The following is a 22,780-nucleotide window of genomic DNA, read 5'->3' as shown; positions in this document are numbered from 1 at the left end:
GCCTTGTAGCATGCCCAGACGGTCAACATCTCCAGTTTCTGTCATAGCAGAAAGGGAAGTGAATCCTAGAGCTGAGGTCTTTTCATGGAGAATACACTGCTGGCACCAATCTGTTCTTATATCAAAAACATACTAATTTAAATACGTCCAAAGATGACAACTGCCGTGACATAACATGAGGAGAGAAACACTCTTAAATAGACCATGTCCAAACCACTGAGGACTTTAGAGGTCAGAACTAACAGCATCTTAAAATCGGCTGGGAAACTAACCAACAGCCAGTACTGATCTCTGTAATACGTGTGTGAAGTATTTCTTCCACAAGCAGGCAGCTGCAATCTGTTCAAGCAGAATAGTTTTAAGGTGCAGCCCCATAAAGCTAAGAAAAAAGGTGAGTAGAGCATGGATAATAGACATAAATTCCCAAGATTACCTCAGTCCAAGGCCCCAAAAGGATGGATATTCATTCCTACACCACTGACACCTTTTCTATACCTTCAAATGTCACAACTTGAAAATCATTATTTTGCAACTCTGCTGTGCTATAAATGAGACTATTACACTTTTCACAAAGGGATCACTCCAAATCTGACCTCTCAGTCCTCGTCCTCAAAGTAAACCTACACAATACCTCCAAGAGACAAGCCTGGGAACTTAAATTCATAACTCTACTGGATACCAAAAATCATGGACTTAAGAGAGAGATTGGTTTTACAGCCCATTACAACAATTTCTAACACATCCAGCTAGCTACTGTTTCTCCATTTTCCTACAACTGCAGAGATATTAATTGCCAACTTCATTGTAAGTGGTCTCCTACAAGATGTGTGAACTGTTTATGCTTAACAATCTATATCACCATGCATTTAGCTTGGACACTCTAGTTTCCATCTCTAGACCTAAAGAAGAGCTCTGTGAAGCTCAAACGCTTTTCCCTTCCACTAACAAAAATTGGTCCAATAAAATATTATTACCTCACCCTGCCTTGATTTTCTCATATCCTGGGATCAATACAGCTACAACACTGCAAACAACACTTTAGGGTTCACAGTTTTCCAATGGGCGACACAACACTTGTTTCTAGCCCTGGAAAGAGCTAGAATAATGGACTTTAAAGCAGTTACATTTTGAGATATGCAAAAGCTGTTGTATGTCTTTTTTATTTTTGTAGATTTTCATTTTTTCATTCGAGCCCATATAGTGAGACTCAGGATAACAAAGACCTCTGACTTCACAAATGTATTTGTAACTGTGCCTTTTGATTGGTCACCTACTGGGATTGAACATGGGACTCCTAGATCTAAATACTTGAGCTACTAGCACTTGAGTTAAGTGTTTGTTAACACAGTGGCAATAACAGATACATAAATGTCTATCAGTGACCACTAGAGGGAGACAAAGAGCCCCCTTCTGCTAGCTGATCACATCACATAAAGCACACAAACACACGTAAAGTAATGTTTTTAAAAAATACTGAATGAATATTTGAAGACATATTTTTGCAATATTTGCCCAGCTCTAGCTCTGAGGCTTATCTCATTAATGTTTGTAAACTGCTTTGAGATTCTCACGGTAAAAGTAATAGACAGTTAATATTATATCTTGGATATAAGCATACAGTGCTATTAGAATAACTTATATCCATTAGAAATATTTTATATTCTCTTTCTTTATATATATACACATATAACTCTTTTTATATATGTTTTCACCCTGCAAATATTTGAGTGAACAAATTCACTGGCAGGAATGTTGAACAAAACAGCAAACTTTATGTGAATATTCCAAAATCTTCACGGAATTCTTCACACTGGAAATTTGATTCTAAGCTTTACATACATCAAACCAGGTAACAAATATACCATGTGTATATATATAATTAAACTTCAGATATTAAAAAAAAACACTTTTTGCAAATGAGCTACAAACTCAAATAAGAATTGGTAATCATAAAAATAAGCAAATTTGGCTGAATAAATTATTTATGAATTATTCCCTCAGTTCTATTCACAGCACCTCTCTGACTTAGATAAATATTATCCCAGTTTTATAGATGAGAAAGTGAAGGCCAGAGAGATTAAGTAACCAGATAAAGGTCATACACTGAAGGCTAGATTCATAAAAGGACCTAGGTGCCTAACAACCACTTTAGGAACCTAAACCCCAGAATCAGGCCCCACTGGGATTCACAAAACCCCCAGCTGTCCCCAAACGCTGTAGGCACCTAAATTCACTTGGCACCTCAGCTTTTGCATTAAAAGTTCCTTATATGCCTATAATTTCTTCCTGTGTGCATGCACACTGCAGCCTTGCATGAGGCCTCTGGATGCCTAAGCCCCCATGTGATGCATAAACCAGAGGAAGATTGGCACTCCTCCACCTAACTCACCTGAGAGGCCTGATAAGGCTCAGACGTTGCCTACTGGAGCAGACCCCCATAAGTGAACTCACATAAAACAACCTGGGAAGGGGGAAGTAGGAGGAAGCTCTCCCTCATAACTTTTAGCCCTGTGGTGAGGGATTGTGGGAGACCCTGATTTCAAGCCCCAACTAAGAGGTAAGAGATTTGAATAGGACTCTGCTACCTCCTGGGTGAGTGCCCTAACCACTGGGCCCTGGGATATTTTGAGATGGGATTCCCTCTATCTCCTGTTGAAGCTGTTCCATTCTGGCTAAATAATTAAAAACAGTCATTAGGGGAGAGAGAGAAAAGAAACCACAAGGCTAAAAGTTATAAGGGATGTCATCTCTCTTTTTTTGCCCCACCCCCGCACCTTCCTTGCAAAAACAGTGTAGGCATCTAACACCAACAGAGGATTCACAGCTGAGAATCCCAAGCAGAGAAAGGTGCCTTTCTGCAGCCTGGACTTAAGTGCCTGTGTCTGAGAGAGGAGTGGAGCTTAGCACATATCCCTCGGCTTGGTATCTCATTGGCTAGCTTAGGTGAGGAACCACCTACCTTTTGTGAATCCCATTCTAAGGGGCCTTTCTTTCATTCATTGTGCAGGTAGCCTAGGTGCCAAACTCAGGGTTTGTGAATGCCAGTGATTGTCTAAACACATAAATGGTAGGTGTGAAGATGCTGGGCATCACCATGAATAGGTTCCTTTGAGAATCTAGCCCTGAATGTTTGTGGCAGAATTGCACAGAATTCAGTTCTTTGAACTACTAGACTTGGGCTTTAGCCACGAGGCCATCCATAGCACTTTAACATGCTCTGTTGGATGTATGGATGGATCGCTTGATGACTACCTGTTCCGTTCATTCCCTCTAAAGCACCTGGCATTGGCCACCTTCGGAAGACAGGACACTGGGCTAGATGGACCTTTGGTCTGACTCAGTATGGCTGTTCTTATGTTCTTATATCCTATGTAGATTACTTGGGCTAATAGGGAGGGGGTGGATAATGTTTCTTTTTAAATACCAGGCCAAACAGAGCTAGATAAATCCATTCATAAACTATGATGAGGCTAGTAGCCAGACCTAGGGTGTGGGAGACCCATGTTTAAGTCCCTGCTTCGGAGCACAGAATTGAGCGGGTCTCACATACATCCTTTAATGACCGGGCTCAGAGTTAGTCTTTCTTTCTGGTCCAATCAACATTTAATGATTTATGGACTTATAGAAGCACATGAGAGAAACTGATTGTACCACAGTGGTTGGGGTTCTCACCTGTGATATGAGAGCTTCAAGTCTTTGCTGTGCCTGCTTTGGAGCAGAGACTTCTACACTAATCATTATACTATAGAGTGTCTCTTGTTGATATGGTCTTTCATGAAAAATTCAAAAGGCCTTAGTTTCATTCTGCATCAGAACAAAAACAAATTCTGAAACCGCAAAATGTTTTCATGAACTGGAAATGTTTTCTGGCCTACCCTCGTTGCTTTTACTACCATTTAAAAAAAAATCTTAGTAAATATTAACAATTGCCGATCAAGAGGGTGTTTTTTCTGGAATGGATTTTTATTGTCAAAAAGAGCAATATAAAATAATTCAAGTTAAAAAAGACCAATGGAAAATACACACTGATCTCTAGTTAGTCTTGAAAATGTTCAGAGAAATGTTTTAAAAGAGCATTCAGTGACTTTTTAGGACTATGCACAATGAATATTAACCAAATCCATAAAGATCATGGTACCCATGCCTTACAGCTCTTTATTCCCCATAATGTGCAAATGACTTTTAAGACAAATATTAGGGATGGCCTTCATTAGCAAAATATTAAAAAGCATACATACATATAAACATAGATAAAGGAATTAAATTTGAATTTGTCCATGTTCAGACGTCTAATCAGGAGACCTCTGTCAAAACACATATATTAATATCTTAATTCCTTTAGAATGATTTCATATCTCTCAAAGTGACTCTGATAAATGGGCCCAAGGTTAGGCTCTTACATCCATATTTAGGCATCCAAGTGGAGGGATTTTCAAAAATGTTGAGCACCCAGCAGCAACTTCTGATCTAAATAATATCAGTATGCAAATATGCTGAGGAATATAATGTGTATATTTGGTTTTGCCCTGAAGTGAACTGGTAAGCTTCAGTAAAACTATTAAAGTATACCAATCAGAGGAGGACTATTTATATACCTAGTTAGGGTATCTTCTCTCTTTCTGTTGCTGCCTTCAGTTATGGTGTAGCTGTGTTGGTTTGTTACCCATGCAATTTCTGGTGTGTTTTGGGGGATATAGATGACTGATGTAGTATTGTTGTTCTGTGTAAATTTGTCTAAAAAGCAAACATTATTTCTAAAGTTTTTAAAGATTTAAAATAATTTGTGAAACTCAGAATGCATCTGAGTTCTTCTGTCCATAGTAAAAATAAGAAAATACATGTAGGTTTTTTAAATCAATTTATTTGAAATCGAAATGCTATTGAAAATTAAACGTATTTCAGTTACATGCTGAAGGGATTGTGCTAAAGGGTCTTACTGTATAAATGGAGCATGCAAGCCAAAAACAATACAAACGTTTAGCTGTTGGCTTTATTCAGTCTCTTTCACTGCAAATCATAATTGCTTTAGGACTTTCTGAATCCACTTTTGAATTCAAAGCTTCAGACAAATAATTGGATTTCCTGAAAACATGCTGAGCTGTGTTGCTCTCCCTGTCTTTCTTTGTGTCCTCAGGGCTCCAGTCTCTGCTTTATATCAAGCTGCACCTAGTAGGCTAATTGGAGGGATGGGTAGATCACTCTGCATTAAGATGTCCATCTGTATTAAATAAAATCTCCTCAACAGTTTTTATCCTCTTCAACAGAATTATCACTGTCGAGCTGACAAAAAGGAAACTAAGTAAAAATGGCTTTGTAATTTACCAGTGGCTCTGGTGTGTTAGCCCCATAGACCTGTGATCCAAGCCAATTATATTCTAGCTGACTTATTTTTACGACACTTTGACATTGTATACTCACTTCATGTGTCTCATTGACTGCAGGGCAGCTTAAAGAAAGGAAGGTGTTGTCTTTTTATCATTGTTATTGTCTTTTTATCATTGTTATTTTACATTAATAGCATGTAATAAGCTGAGGACTTTTTTACAAGTGTAATATCCGAATAAACAAACTAGAGTTGCTAGTGAGACAAGAACCCCCCACATACTCTGCAAAGCTTGAATCCCCACAGTTTCCCTTGCACTGTGTGCAGTCTGTTCAATCTGGCAAAGTGGGTGTGAACTCTACTATTGTGATTTGATAGTGCCTTACATCCTCTTTGTATTCACTTTGCACTGGTGGTAAATGACTCTTCAGGGTGCAAGGTGCAATCAAGAATTCTGATTTTTATTAAAAAAACAGAAAAAAACGTTCTCTAGGTTATAAAGCTTATGTTATTCTTAATTAAAGCTCTTTGCTATTACTTTTAAAATGCACAAGCTCCTCTTTAGAGTTCTTCTTTTTTGATTTTTCATCCAAAATGCAATTAGCATTTCAAGCAGGGGTGCCCAAAATATGATCTCTAGGTAAATGTTGCTCTAAAGGAACCTCTGTAAAATCAGGAAGGGAAATACCTTACACAGTAGTCAGATTCAAAACATAGAGAATCCCTCTAGGCAATACCTTAAGTTACAAAAAGACACGAAAACAGGAATATACATCCCATTCAGCACAACTTATTTTATCAACCATTTAAACAAAACAGAATCTAACGCATATCTAACTAGATTGCTTACTAACTCTTTACAGGAGTTCTGACCTGCATTCCTGCTCTGGTCCTGGAAAAACATCACACACACAGACAGACCCTTTGTTCTCCCCCGCCAGCTTTGAAAGTATCTTGTCTCCTCATTGGTCATTTTGGTCAGGTGCCAGTGAGGTTATCTGGTAAATTCCCACTTACGTGTGAATGTGTACTTTTTCATTCTATTTGATATGCCAATGTCAACACTAAATATGCCCCCAGTGTTCTGTAGACTGCAGTAGACCAACTTCTGGATTAACACAGTGATGAAATGCTTCAATACAAAACTCAGAATTCCTATATTAATACCACTATGAATGCCATATATTTCTTCATTTGAAAAAAAGGGCATATTCAGGCTTTTGAACCTTGACTTTTATAATTTCTTTTAGCTACATAAACTGATTTTTTCATAAATTCATATGAATATTCTTTCAGGCACTTCTCAGGATTTTGTTGTAAAATTGCCATTAACCCACTTCCAAACCAATCATCCATTTCTCTCTAAAGATGTCATTTTTAATTCACTTAACACCTTAATTAAATAATACTACCTATCTTGCCAAAAGACTAATAATAAGACTCTTGTAAGAGATTTCTTATGATAATGGGTTCTGGAAGTGATTTTTGTATAGACATATGTAAACATTTTCACTCTATCATTAGCTGTTATGGTGTTAATTTATACAGATTAAGAAAAAATAAGATTTTGCATTACAAGTGTAATCTTGCATAACCTAACTACGACAAGTACAATTTTTTGTGCATGTGAGAAAGAAAGTCAGGAATTTTTTCCTGCTGTTTCCATTGACATTTTTTGCTTACAGTACATTAACCCAATAAGTAAGACATTTGGGAAGGAATTATTCCACTTCTCCATCAGGGGGTTCCTTTCCATGTTAAGAGGAATTTTTGCAAACTTTAAAAATGCTTTTGTAACTATGAGCAGGTACATCACTGTGCACTTTGGGTGTTTCAGTGCCAATGTTATTTGAGAAGAATACAAAAAAACACCTTAATTTGGAAGTAAACTTGTTCTCTAATTTCCACCTGGACCATCTCTTTACTGTTTCATAATTAACTATGTCATAATAAGGCTTAAGGCACAAGAGAAAGAATATGTTAATATAGTGTATCTATTCAACATGGTACACCTACACATCTAGATAATATGATTAATTGCGTTGCATTCAAAGTACAATGTATGCTTTGCAACTTCACCCTGACAGGGGTTTGCTAAGAATCTACAGTAGGGAATTATTTAAATGCAGCCTCTTACAGCTCACTGATTGCTTGATACCAGTATATAAAAGAGGAAGCCATGATGAGGAGCTGTTTGAGCAACAACATAGACTGCCTGCTTGCTTCAGCGACTGCTCCACACCCTGCTATATAATAGTGTGACAGATTTCTGTTATCAATCTGCCTGAGGCATCAGGTGATCAGGCTGAGGCCACAGGATCATTTGGGGAGGAGATGACAGAGCACACCAAGTAACTGAGTTTTAAAGCTTTATTGATAAAATGATAAAATAACAGCGGAGAGTGCTAGAGATTCCATTCCCCAGGTCACTCAAAGAAAGGAATGAGGTTTCAGAGTAACAGCCGTGTTAGTCTGTATTCGCAAAAAGAAAAGGAGTACTTGTGGCACCTTAGAGACTAACCAATTTATTTGAGCATGAGCTTTCGTGCGCTACAGCTCTCTCTCTCACGAAAGCTCATGCTCAAATAAATTGGTTAGTCTCTAAGGTGCCACAAATACTCCTTTTCTTTTTTCAAAGAAAGGAAGAAAGTGTTAGTGCCCCAAGCCCTAACCCACTTTCATACTCACACCTGCGCTACCCAAGGCTGGCCAAGCCTGGGTGTAACATAAGAGGGGGAGGGGTGGACGGGAGTTCTTGTCCCGTGCATGGGTCATCCAGGTCCGCTGTTGATCTCCGATTTGCCTCAGCTCCCAGGAGGGTTTTTAAGTCCCTGGGGTTTCTTGAGGGCGTCTCCTTCCAGGACCTTTGTTCCCCAAGCTCTGTGTACCAGTTCAAACTGGCCTTCTGTAGATTCCTCAGCTTTCCCAAAACACACCGGCTTTAGAGATGCAAGACTTTGTTTTCCCCCTTGCTGGCCTTCGCTGTCTCCTAGTTTTTGCAATCTCTGCAATCCTGTCCGGCTTGTTTCTTTTTTCTCATGGTTAGCTGGGGTTGGGTGAGATACGGACGCAATGGCAAGCTTCTTGGCTGCAGAGAGTTTGTTCGAGCGCAGTGACCTTGGACTGGGGACAGCATCTTATCTTTAGGCTGAGCTGAAGCACTGAGTTAACCCATTCTTTTCTCTCCCCCTCCCTCTTCAGCCTTGTACAACCTGCAAAGGAACCTTTCACTTACACTCACACCTTTAACCTTTCCCAGAATACTTTGCAATGCCTGCAACAGAGTTAACAACATACAATGCTGATCTGCCTCCCCAGGGGACCCCCTGAGGGAGGGGGCCATTGGGTTGTGACAATAGAACCTAGATTCTGGCTTCTGAGTCTGGTTTGTCCTCGGCCTCACTCTCTGATTGCTGTATGTAATCTGGTGCCTGACCTTGATCTCCTATTAATCTGACCCTGCCTTCCTCTTGTTCTGAACACTCGTTCAGACTGCCCACATCTCAGTTGTGACACATGCTGTGTCACCAACCCAACATTACTAAGCCCAGTTTGAGCCCTGGTCCCTCTTACAAATCTCAAGTAGTACCTTAATCTGTGAACAGCCTCACTTGGATTAATGTTGGTGCATTTGTGGACTAAAGTACTATTCATCATGAATAAAGATGGTAAAATGTGTCCTTCATTGATTTTAGTAACATAAGTGCTCAGTTTATAAGTAAAAAGATTTCATTTTTTTTCCTAAGTGCCAGCCCTGCAAACTTAGCAGGATCTTTCAGAGTTCTTTCCATGTCACACAGCATCATTGGTAATAGCAATTTAATTACATCTGTGCATATTGTATAGGGCATACCAGGTGAAAGTGCAACCCTCAGCTATGAGATGGTGGATGTAACCATGTCACCTTCAGTAACTTGGTAAAATCAATAACTTCAGGGTGAGAGGTGGCTACACCTATACCAGAAGTAGCAATGGGTACAGTATGGGATAAATCAGTTCTGCATACAGTATACACAAATAGCACCATCATATAATTTTAGAATTGAGAAAGATCCCACATGTAATCAAGGATGAGCAGTAGCTAAACTGTATTGTTAAAAACTGTTCTTAAAACATGGAACAGGAAGAGCCTTATAAGAAGGGTGATATATAGTGGAAATGACCAGTATTTTGTAATAACAAATATCAATATATTTTTATGGTCAATTGGAGTGCAAAGTCACTGGGTCAAAATTTTTGTTACATCACAAAGGCACATATACTAATTGGGCAGGTGCCAATTCCCCATTAGCTGTCATCTATTGTGTTATTTAAAAAGCATGGGTTTAAACCAAGAGTAAGGACCTAAATTTATGTGATAGGGCTCATTAACAATTGCCCTATTGGAAGGGTGGGGGAATTGCAGTCCATAGGACTATGTTGCCTTTATTATATTCACTGCCTTGGCGTCATTATATTCATATATATTATATTCATTATAATCAGCAGTAATGCAAGGAACCTACAGCCCTGTATCCTGTGACACATTAGGTTCAGCAGTGAGCATAAGGTTTGAGGCCTATGAACTTTAGCACAGATAAATGACCTAATGGTCACCCCTAAATTCTGTGGAACTGAAAATAGAATGTGAAAGGGGGAATTGTGTCGGAATTTACCATAATGACACCTACCAACCATAGGAACAGGAGTCAACATCCACAGATGACTGACCACAAGAGTGCCATGGCAACAAATTTACATATATGATAATAAGTTGAGATCATTGATATACTAGCCTACAGGAGAAGGCTAGTATATCACCTCAACATTAGTAGCGTGAGGAAATATGAATAAGGAAGAGGGGAGAAATCCCTACTTAATATGCATCAGACATAGTGGCATCAGCGTAACATATTATAAAAGTTGGATCCCCATCTATGGGCAGTAGGAGTGAGACAGAGGTAACCCTTGGAAGTGATGGTCCCTGGTGATGAGGGGGAAAATTATGGTGATGAGGAAGCTGATGGCTAACATTCTAGGTTATTCTGCAAGGGATGGTGTGAGTATATGGATGTGCAGATGTACATTTTTTAGTGTCTCTATGTACCTTACTGAGTTGGAGAATTTGTGACTGTGCTAACTGTATTAATAAACTATTTGTAAACATAGAAGAGTCCCTGCTGCAGCTCTGCACATGGGGGTTCCCAACTATATAATTATTTTAATAATACTGGGCCGCCTCATCTTGGGACAAGAACACGACAACCCTCAAAAATAATAACCAGGAATTCTGAAGTAATCAATATAATTAATACATAATCTATAGATAAGACTACACAGGTCCTGCAAGAGATATTTCCTGCTGAGCTTACATTTGCAGGGTCCTCCCGGGGATGCCCAGCCTAAGCCTCTGACGGTGATGTGAAGGCATCAGTGGCCCAGAACCCCCGGGGCCCACATTCTAGTCCTGCAGGTTCTTATAGTATGGTTCTGGTGGTTTTCACCTTGTTCCCCATAATCTCAGCTTAATTTTTTTAAGTCTCTATCTCTTATAGTTGTGAAGAAAAGCTTCAAAATGTAAACCAAGTGTAACTGATACAGTCATTGTTGCCTGTGTTTGCAGAAGGTATGAAATAAAAGCTCTAAGGTTTCTGAATTACCCAATCATATCAATTAGTGTCTCCATTACTGGAGTATTTTGTTCAGTTCTGGTGTCCAAACATTTTGAAAAGGATGTTGACAATTGGAAAGGTTCAGAAAAGAGCTACAAGGATGATTCAAGATCAGAAAAAAACAGCCTTATAGTGAGTGGCTAAAGAAACTCAGTTGATTTAGTTTATCCAAGAAAATGTTAAGAGTTGATTTGACCATAGATCTTATGGTACCCTAAATACCTACATAGTGAAAAGACTTCTGATAATAGAGGGTTTTATAGCTTAGCAGACAACACCATAACAAGATCCAGTTACTGGAAGTTTAAACTGGATAAACTCAGACTAGAACTGAGACACTTTTTTTACAGTGAGGGTAATTAATTAGTGGAGCAATTTATCCAGAGATGTATTAATTCACCTAAAGTCTTTCTAAAATATGCTCTAGTTCAACAAGGAATTGCAGACTTAATGCAAGAATCATTGGGTGATATTCCTTGGCCTGTGTTATATAGGGGATCAGATCAGACTAGATAATCATAATGGTCTCTTTGGGCTGTAAAATCTATTAATGTGTGAATTCTCATAAATCTACAGCTCATTCTTGGGCTGTGAGTGGATAAGACTTGGAAGAACAACATGAGTTCTTGCCCTCACCACAAAATGTAAACCATGTAGCCAAAAGACCAAAGAAGAGGAAAAGAGCCAAGCCTGGGGGGCATCTAAACTCCATCAATGATCAAGCATCCAGTGCCTCCCCCAAATCAGCCAGGGGCCTGGTCTGCTCTGATGGATGGTGGGTGTGTGGTTAAGTGACTTCCAACCTGGCTCTGAAGGCTGCCATTCCTCTTTCTGCTATCGGCCATTTGCAGTCTCAGGCAAATATCATTGCCTCAGTTATACTCTGTTCAGGTTTCCAGGCTTTTCTTCAAAAGGGTTAGAACCAGAATTTTACAAAATGAAACTTAGATTCTCAAATTGGCACGTCACTCTAGGAGCCAGCGCCCTACATACATACCTCGGCCTAAATCCAGCCAACCTCAAGAGTGTATCCAAATGTCTCTCTGGATGGAGGGGATTACTTGGGAGGGGAAGGGATAGCTCAGTGGTTTGAGCATTGGCCTGCTAAACCTAGGGTTGTGAGTTCAATCCTTGAGGGGGTCATTTAGGGATCGGGGGCAAAAAATTGGTCTTGCTTTGAGTAGGGGGTTGGACTAGATGATCTCCTGAGGTCCCTTCTAACCCTGATATTCTATGATCAGATATAAGGGCACAGCAAAATGTGCATGATCATATTTTGAACATTTGCACAATCTACTGTGAGTTGCATCTCCTTTCTACTTCAAGTGGGTGGAGCATAGTTTATGCGTAGAGTTTGGCGGAGTAGTGCTATTTCTTATCTTCTAATGCAAGTCCTGTGTGTGGCAGAATCTGGCCCTGGGAGACAGTATACATGGAAGCCCATGGTCCCATTTTTACAGAGTCACTTTTATGCATAGAACTGCAATCTAATCACACTAACAAGATGCTAAGCGATGTACTCCACTTTTTTGAGCCAAATTGTATTTAGCTTCTGCACACCTGTGCAAGGCATGGGGGAAAGGTCTGAAAGATCCTTCAGGAGACAGCCACAATTATAGTCCCTATGTTTTCCTTAGTACATGAAGCTTCCACTGATGTCTTCTCCTGGCATGCACTTTTTGAAGTATAATTCCTTCCGTGGAGTACATGGTTCCATACTACTGCCCTCAACACTGGCCTATCCTTTAAAGGCACAATCTGGTTTTATACCACACTCCTACTTCTGGGGATGAGTAAATTAACAAACATGCATCAGGTTGGGTTCCCTGTCTTACTCACAACACTCAGCACCTCTGCTGTGGAGGATCATGCCTTCAGAGCCCCAGCTCCATCCCCTCACATATCTTTCCATTCTCATGTATGTTCATACCTTCATATCTAGATCTCTGCTCTGTTTGGAACCAAAGTGTAGCTTTTTAGGCCATCATTTTAATGCATTTCCATTTTTCTATAGGGAATTAGAATAATCAAGTCTGAAGGTTACGCATATGTGGATCAGTCTGGCTAAGTCTGACTCTGTCACAGTGGCACAGACTGCTTTAGATTTAGATGTGTTTTCTGAAATATCTGCTTTTATATATGGAAGATACTAAACAATGTTCATTATGTACATTTAGGATCAGCTTTGAGCAACTATTGTATAACCAGACAAAGGAAACCAGTACTAGACATCATTAAATGCAGAGTAAAATAAAACAATAGCACATAGAAAGGATGAAAGTGGCTTTTTGGTCATTCATACTTGTTTGGTCATTGATACATTGATACAGTTTCATGGTTCATTCCATAGCTCTAGAACATGATTAAGGCTTGTCAAAAATTACTGTTTATTTGAATTAATAAAGCTCTGTTACAGTAGGAAAACTTAGGTCATATTGAGCCAAATCCTGATCCATGTTATGTTACCACAATTCCCAATGAAGTTAATGGGAGCTGTGGGTGCTGAGGGCCTCTGAAAATCAGGGTTCAACATGGATTGACATGTCTAACTTTAGGCACCCACTAAGGATCTGCCCCTTTGGCCTTGTCTAGTCTAGGATAAGAGGTGTTTTTTTAAAAGTGTATTAGCAAACACATTATAATTAAGTGCTGTTTAAGGGCCAGTATGTCCCTCAGCCTGCGCCACTTCCAGCAGCTCCCATTGGCCTGGAGCAGCGAACCGCGGCCACTGGGAGCCGTGATCGGCCGAACCTGTGGATGCGGCAGGTAAACAAACCAGGCCAGCGCGCCAGGGGCTTTCCCTGCACAAGTAGCAGAACAACTTTGGGAACCACTGGATTAAGGTATAGATACCATAGACACTTGCCTAAGACTCTGGATCCCAGAGTCCTGTGATTATGTCAGAATCTAAGCTTTTTTTTTTTTTTTTGGTTTTGGTTTTGTTTGTTTAATTCTTTAATTCTATTTCTAGCCTTCATGTCAAGGCTGATACCCCACTCTGGCACTTCGAGTGCAGAAGGCGGGGGCCCGAAAGGATTCTAAAAATTAATACTGGCCACTCCAGGCTTTTATTAAACTCCCTAGGTTACAGCTTCTCTCTGGTGCTGCCACCACCCAAATGCAAAACCCCTTGGAACCCAGGAAGGCTCACTTGGGAATTCCTTCCTGTGGGGTATCCTCAAGCCCTTTCACCACCACCCCCGGGGAAGAGCTGAGAAAGAAAACAAAGGAAATTAGCTGTTGCCCCCAGCTAATTAAACAACATATGCACAAACCTCTTAGGACACCAAAAATCCAATCCTGTTCTTAAAAAAGGTAAATTTTATTAAAAACAAAAAAGAAAGAAAATACATCTGGAACTTAGGCTTTTGCTAGATTTAAAAAACCCACTTACAAAAATTAAAACATCAAGAATAACCTTCCTGAGGTCCAGCTTAAAGGTTACAAGCAAAACAAAAAGCATTTGGGGTTAGCACACAGGAGTCCACAAGTCAATAAGAAATAAACCGGAATAAACCAAATCACGTCTTTCTAGACATTTTCTGATTTATGAGTAGGTTTTAGGTATGATCTGGTGATTTCCATACCTGACAAAAAGCTTTTTACAGCATAGTCCCAACCCTGTCTCTGCTCTCTCCCCTCTCTCCAAAGAACAACAACAGAGCAGATAAAGGGAAGTGTTTCCCAATTTTAAAAAGTTCTAGCCTTCCCATTGGCTCTTTTGGTCAGGTGCCCACTCCTTTCCTTTTACCTGTGGACTTCTTAATCCTTTACAGGTAAAGCAAGTAGAGAACAGCTACTAAGAAGGATTTTATAGCTAACTGGCTGGCTGTGTGTCCATAAAAGGGAGCTCCCTCCCCCTTCATTTATCACAGTTGTAATGAACAAAAATGAAAACATGACTTAAATGTAACTGATGCAGTCATAGCTGCCAGATTCTGAATCTGCTCTGTGAAACCCTGATCTGATCTGGGGGTAAAGGGACTTAAATATTCCACTGAGCTCTGCAGAACTGGCTTTCTCTTGGTGGGGCTCAGATGCTCCCCTGTGGCTGCTCCTTTCCTCTGACCTTTTTGCCTTATGGATCAGAATAGGAGAAAAGTAGTGGCATTCTGCTAAGCATCATCCACTTGTGGCACCAGTTTGAGGTGTCAGTCACAGTAAATTATGTAGCTCTTTCTTTTGTGCATTCATCAGCACTGAAATAGTTAACAATATTGAAATTTAAATGATAATCATTGGACTCTTGTGTTAACACCACTTCATACAAAAGGGAGTATAACCAGCTTCTAAGCTTTTGTTCCAAGCTCTCTGCAGATTCAGGCAGACATCTCTGCCTCCGTTTAAAAAAAAACACACCACCACTACAACCTGAGATTCTGGAGAACAATATGGTAGCCTCAGAAATAAAGCATAAGGTACCAACCTGCAATAGTTTGGACAAATTTGATCCTTCAGGTAATCCTCAGAAAAGAGACTGTAAATTTGAGACTGTAGAGGTCAATATTCCTACTTCAATGTAAGGGTCAGAGATGTTTTAATTTTTTAAAAAGATTTAAATGTATATTAATGCATTATTTTAATTGGTTTAGTAATATACATTAGTTTTAATATTTTTAAATATCCTTTTTATATACATATGTCCATTTTATAATATTAATAATTATAGACAACTGCTTCCACCTAACAGGACATCCAGTGGGTGGCAATGTCTTAATATAACACACATATACTCTTGTGCCTTATTAAATAATTACAATCAGGGGCATGCATAGGAATTTAAATGTGATCCCTTTTGGAGGGGCACTGCAAGTTCTGTGCCCCTGCGCAGCCCTGGGGCCAGGAGGAGCTTATGCCCTTCCCCTCCCCCCTAACCCCTGAGGAATTCTGTGACCCTGACAGTTATTGGGGAGGCCTGTGCCCCTGCTTGCCTCCCTTTTTGTGCACTTTCCTGATTACAATCATGGTTCATACTGCTGAAAATGATTATCCCAGCAGCAATAAAAATATTGAGCAAATAATGCAACAAATAATTTGCAAATGTTTACTCACAAAACAAAACACAGCAAATACACTTCAGTGATACTCATGCCTTTTTTTTCTTCTTCAAAAAGTCATGTGAGTAAAATTGTATGGTATATGCATTTGAAAGACTATTTGCACCAGGACATCTTGAAAGCTCTTTGTGGGGTTGAGAGGGATTTGATTAGGGAGGAGAAACAATATTTTGTGATGTAGGAGATCACAAATAGCAAATTAATATTAGTGAATTAATGAGGATGCTTCACCTTGAACTCTGAATATCTTTGCTATTGTTATTTTCTCTGATGATAACTACTTCTTTAATGTAGTTTGTGACTTGTGTAAATAAAATGAAGGTTTTGGCTCTTGTATGAAAATATATAGTTATGTAGTGAAGAGTATAAATTTGTCTTAAGGGAGAACTGGTAATTACAATGTGAATTTATTAGCATGATGTAGAGGATATTTTTTCCACTCTGCTATACTATAAGAAAAAATAATAGTTATTCTGTAATATGCACTCCATGTGCTCTCAGTTTTGAAAGAATCATTTTGGCCTACCATAGATCAGCATCAGCTTTTATAATCCTGACCCTGAAATTATAACAGATACTGATTTGTGGGAAAAAAACTGTAATGAAAAAATCCAAATTTTTTTTCCTGCTGAAAATTACATCAAATTGGCATCTTCCCTCCCCTCACAAACCCAAACAGACACCCTTCCCCAACTCCAACAGACAAAAAGTGAGGTAGCAGAAATGGGTGGGGCTGAAAAATAAATACTGGGTCCTGTCAAGGTTCCTCCCCAACTCTGAACTCTAGGGTACAGATGTGGGGACCTGCATGAAAACCTCCCAAGCTTACTTTCACCAGCTTAGGTTAAAACTTGCCCAAGGTACAAATTAATTTTATCCTTTTGCCACTGCCACCACCAAACTTTAACTGGGTTTACTGGGAAACATAGTTTGGACACGTCTTTCCCCCCAAAATCCTCCCAACCCTTGCACCCCACTTCCTGGGGAAGGTTTGGTAAAAATCCTCACCAATTTGCATAGGTGACCACAGACCCAAACCCTTGGATCTTAGAACAATGAAAAAGCATTCAGTTTTCTTACAAGAAGACTTTTAATAGAAGTAAAGAAATCCCCTCTGTACAATCAGGATGGTAGATACCTTACAGGGGAATTAGATTCAAAACATAGAGAATCCCTCCTGGCAAAACCTTAAGTTACAAAAAAGACACACAGACAGGAATAGTCATTCTATTCAGCACAGTTCTTTTCTCAGCCATTTAAAGAAATCATAATCTAACACATACCTAGCTAGATTACCTACTAAAAGTTCTAAGACTCCATTCCTGTTCTATCCCTGGCAAAAGCAGCATACAGACAGACACAGACCCTGTGTTTTTCTCCCTCCTCCCAGCTTTTGAAAGTATCTTGTCTCCTCATTGGTCATTTTGGTCAGGTGCCAACGAGGTTACCTTTAGCTTCTTAACCCTTTACAGGGGAGAGGATTTTTCCTCTGGCCAGGAGGGATTTTAAAGGGGTTTACCCTTCCCTTTATATTTATGACACGCCCCCCAAATCTCAGCTAGGGTGAAACGCTGGCTGGGATTTCTCCCTGGAGCTCTAGGAAAAACAGAATTAATAAGACACATGCACCTCTAAATATACTACCAAGTACATAAAGACTAACAATATTTTCCACATCTCAAGGACGATTTTAACCAGTTGATTCTGGGAAACTTTCACGGGAGAGTGCATCAGCCACTTTGTTAGAAGCTCCTGAGATGTGTTGGATGTCAAAATCAAAATCTTGGAGAGCTAAACTCCACCGAATAAGTTTTTTGTTATTTCCCGTGGTGGTATGAAGCCACTGTAGTGCAGCATGGTCGGTTTGCAGGTGGAAACGCCATCCCCAAACATATGGGCGTAGCTTTTCCAGGGCGTAGACAATGGCGTAACATTCTTTTTCACTGACTGACCAGTTGCTTTCCCTCTCAGACAGTTTTTTGCTGAGAAACACTACAGGGTGGAATTCTTGATCAGGTCCTTTCTGCATTAAAACTGCTCCCACACCACGCTCGGACACATCTGTGGTTACTAGGAACGGTTTGTCAAAGTCTGGGGCCCTTAGTACAGGGTCAGACATGAGTGTCGCTTTAAGCTGGTTAAAGGCCTTTTGACACTTTTCGGTCCACTGAACGGCATTTGGCTGTTTCTTTTTGGTTAGGTCTGTCAGTGGGGCGGCGATTTGGCTGTATTGCGGTACAAATCGTCTGTAATAACCAGCCAAGCATAAGAAGGATTGAACCTGTTTCTTTGACTTTGGGACAGGCCACTTTTGGATAGCATCCACTTTGGCCTTTAGGGGGCTGATAGTTCCTTGACCCACCTGGTGTCCAAGGTAAGTCACTCTGTTTAGGCCTATTTGACACTTCTTAGCCTTATCAGTTAGTCCTGCCTCTCTTATGCGCTCGAAGACTTTTTGTAGATGTTCCAGGTGTTCCGCCCAGGAATCCGAAAATATGGCCACATCGTCAAGGTAGGAGACTGCATATTCTCCTAATCCCGCTAGGAGACCATCTACAAGTCTTTGGAAGGTGGCGGGTGTATTTCACAGCCCGAAAGGGAGTACATTAAATTCATACAGCCCGAGATGTATGGTGAAGGCTGACCTTTCCTTGGCGGATTCATCTAGCGGTACTTGCCAGTACCCCTTGGTTAAGTCCAAGGTAGAGAAGAACTGGGCCCGTCCCAGTTTCTCTAATAGTTCATCTGTGCGTGGCATTGGATAGTTGTCTGAGCGAGTTACAGCATTTAGCTTACGGTAGTCCACACAAAAACGTATCTCCCCATCTGGTTTGGGAACTAGAACCACTGGAGATGCCCATGCACTTCCAGAGGGGCGGATTACACCCATCTGTAACATATCCTGGATCTCCCGTTCTATAGCAGTTTTAGCTTGAGGAGACACCCGGTCAGGTTGGACTTTAATTGGGTGAGCATTACCTGTGTCGATGAAGTGGTATGCCCGTTCAGTCAGTCCTGGGGTGGCTGAGAACGTTGGCGCGTAGCTAGTGCACAGCTCCTTGATATGCTATCACTGCGTACGCCCAAGGGTCATGGAGAGGTTCACCTCTTCCACACCACCAGCACTTTTCCCTTCGTAGTAGACACCTTCAGGCCACTCAGCGTCCTCTCCTCCCTGGGCTGTAAACTGACAAACCTTTAATTCTCTGGAATAAAAGGGCTTTAGAGAATTAATATGGTACACCTTAGGCTTTCAGTTGGAGGTGGGGAATGCTATGAGATAATTAACAGCTCCCAGGCGCTCCTGGACCGTGAGTGGCCCTTCCCACGATGCTTCCATTTTATGGGCCTGGAGCGCCTTTAAGACCATGACCTGGTCCCCTACTTGGAAGGAACGCTCTCTGGCATGTTTATCATACCAGGCTTTTTGCTCTTTTTGAGCATCCTTAAAGTTTTCTTTAGCAAGGGTTAAAGAGGTTCGGAGGGTGTTTTGTAGGTTGGTTACAAAGTCCAGAATGTTAGTTCCTGGAGAAGGTGTAAATCCCTCCCATTGCTGCTTCTACCAACTGTAATGGCCCCTTAACCTCATGGCCATATACAAGTTCAAATGGGGAAAACCCTAAACTGGGATGTGGTACAGCTCTGTAGGCAAAGAGCAACTGCTGCAACACTAGGTCCCAAACGTTGGAGTGCTCATTTACGAATTTACGGATCATGGCCCCCAAAGTTCCATTAAACTTCTCCACCATGCCATTTGTTTGATGGTGGTAAGGAGTGGCAACCAAGTGATTTACCCCATGAGCTTCCCAGCGGTTTTCCATAGTTCCTGCCAGGAAATTAGTCCCTGCATCTGTGAGGATGTCGGAGGGCCAACCTACCCTAGCAAAAATGTCTGCTAGTGCCTGGCACACACTTTTAGCCCTGGTGTTGCTTAGAGCTACTGCTTCCAGCCATTGGGTGGCAAAATCCATGAAAGTCAGTATGTACTGCTTTCCTCTGGGTGTCTTTTTCGGAAAAGGACCCAGAATATCCACAGCTACTTGCTGAAATGGAACTTCAATGATGGGGAGTGGCTGGAGAGGGGCTTTGACCTGGTCTTGGGGTTTTCCCACTCTTTGGCATACTTCACGAGACCGGACATAGGTAGAAACATCCTTGCCCATTCCCTCCCAGTGGAATGACCCCCCTAAACGGTCTTTGGTCCTGTTCACCCCAGCGTGGCCACTAGGATGATCGTGGGCTAAGCTCAAGAGCTTGGCCCGGTATTTAGTTGGAACTACCAACTGTCTCTGAGGATGCCAGTCTTCCTGGTGTCCACCAGAAAGAGTTTCCTTGTATAAAAGTCCTCTTTCTACAACAAACCTGGATCGATTAAAAGAGCTGAGAGGCGGTGGGTTGCTCTGTGCCGCCGCCCAAGCTCTCTGGAGGCTTTCATCTGCTTCCTGTTCGGTCTGGAACTGTTCCCTTGATGCTGGAAACATCAGTTCCTCATTGGATTGTGGACCTATGCTTGGTCCCTCTGGAAGCGATGTAGGGGATGGGGCTGTTTCTGTTGAATGTGAACCGCTTTCCGCTGGGACACTATGTTGGGGTTCAGGCTCTGGCTGAGCCTCTTGTGTAGGGTTATAGGCTGCTGCCGGTTCAGGTTCGGTGGGGCCCTCTGGTGTTGAGGTTGCAAGTGCTGGATTCAGTGCTGGCAATGGGTCTGGTGCTGGTTGTTCCACTGGTTCCGATTCTGGGACTGGTTCCGTCTGGGTCTCTGGGACTGGATCCACTACTGCTGTTGCAGACATTGGCCTGGGGTCTGGGTCCATCACCTGTGACCGGGTCCTGACAGAAGTTTCCGGAACAGAGCTAGGCCTCACGGCTTGTTTAGCCTGGCTGCGGGTGACCATTCCCACCCTCTTGGCCCGCTTCACATGATTGGCCAAGTCTTCCCCCAACAGCATGGGGATGGGATAATCATCATAGACTGCAAAAGTCCACGTTCCTGACCAGCCCTGGTACTGGACAGGCAACTTGGATGTAGGCAAATTGAAAGAGTTGGACTTGAAGGGTTGAATCGTCACTTGGATCTCTGGGTTGATTAAATTGGGGTCCACTAAGGAAGCATGGATAGCTGACACTTGTGCTCCGGTGTCCCTCCATGCGGTGATCTTCTTCCCGCCCACACTCACAATTTCCCTCCGCTCCAAGGGTATCTGGGAGGTATCTGGGCCTGCGGATCTTTGGTGTGATTCCGGTGCAATGAACTGTAATCTGTTGGGGTTCTTGGAGCAGATGGCCTTTACATGCCCCAGCTCGTTACATTTAAAACATCGTCCAGCTGACGGGTCGCTGGGGTGAGGCGGGTTGCTGGAGAACGGGGTGGTGGGATGATAAGGTGTCTGGAGGGTTCTTCGGGAGGTAGGTGGGGCCTTGGGCAGCCCCCGGTAATAGGGTGTGGTCTGGGGTTGTCCCTTCTGGTCTACGCTCCAACTGCGACCAGTTTTCTTCTTCTCTGCCACCTCCACCCATCTGGCTTCAATCTCTCCTGCCTCAATTACAGTTTTGGACTTCCCATCTAGGATGTATCTTTCTATTTCCTTAGGAACAGCCTCTAAGAATTGTTCCATTTGCATTAGGAAGGGCAAATTTACTGGAGATTCAACACTTGCTCCTGATATCCAGGCATCCCATTGTTTCACAATGTGGTAGGCATGTCGGGTAAATGACACGTCTGGTTTCCACCTTAGGGCTCTGAACCTCCAACAAGAATGCTCGGGTGTTATCCCCATTCTGACTCTCACCTTGGATTTAAGCAGTTCATACTTGTTCATGTGTTCTTTAGGTATTTCAGCCGCCACCTCAGCTAAGGGTCCACTGAGCTACGGCCTCAGCTCTACCATGTATGGGTCGGTAGAGATGCTGTACCCAAGGCAGGCCTTTTCGAAGTTTTCTAAGAAGGCCTCCATATCATTGCCTGCCTTGTAGGTGGGGAACCTTCTGGGGTGGGAAGTGGTACCTGGAGAAGGATTGCTAGGGTTTGTTGGTATATTCTGCTGAGCCTTTATCTTCTCCATCTCCTCCACATGCTTTCTCTCTTTTTCCATCTCCTCCAGTTCTTTGGCCCTTGCCTCCATTTCTTTGTCCCTTGCTTCCATTTCTTTGGGCCTTGCTTCCATAGCTCTCCTGTGAGCAGCCGCTTGGTGTTGTTCTGCCTCTTTTGCTGCCTCCCTTTCTTTGTCCTTTGCCTCCATTTCTTTGTCCCTTGCCTCCATCTCTTTGTCCCTTGCCTCCATTGCTCTCCTGTGAGCAGCTTCTAGAGCTTTTTCGGTTTCTTTCATTGTCTCCAGTTTGGCTAACTCCAATTCGTGTAGTGCCTTGGTGTCTGTCATCTTTACCTCTCTGTTTTTAACTAACTTTACACCCAAGGGTTAGAAATAAAACAAACAAAACTTGGCTGGTAAAATTTTGCTGTGCTGGAATAGGATACATATTCTCTGATAGTGATTGTCAGCCTACAGAAAAAGACAATTCCCTTTGTCTCTGCTCTGGCCCCAAATCAAAGCAAAAAACCTGCACTAGTTGGAAACCTGCTTACCAGCAGCCCAAAGGAAAAAAAAATCCTTTTCAAACCTGTGCTCCTTGTCAAAAAAAAAAAAAATCAAAATCCTAAAAAAAAAAACCCCTACCACTTTTGTCTCCAGGCAAATGGGTATCGAACACCCCCCTGTTTACTTTTAGGGGGAAAAAAAACCCTCTGGTTT

This window comes from Natator depressus, chromosome 2 (genome assembly GCF_965152275.1).
Source record: "Natator depressus isolate rNatDep1 chromosome 2, rNatDep2.hap1, whole genome shotgun sequence".
NCBI lineage: Eukaryota > Metazoa > Chordata > Testudines > Cheloniidae > Natator > Natator depressus.
The sequence above is the reverse complement of the archived record's forward strand: the minus strand, read 5'-3'. Positions refer to the sequence as shown.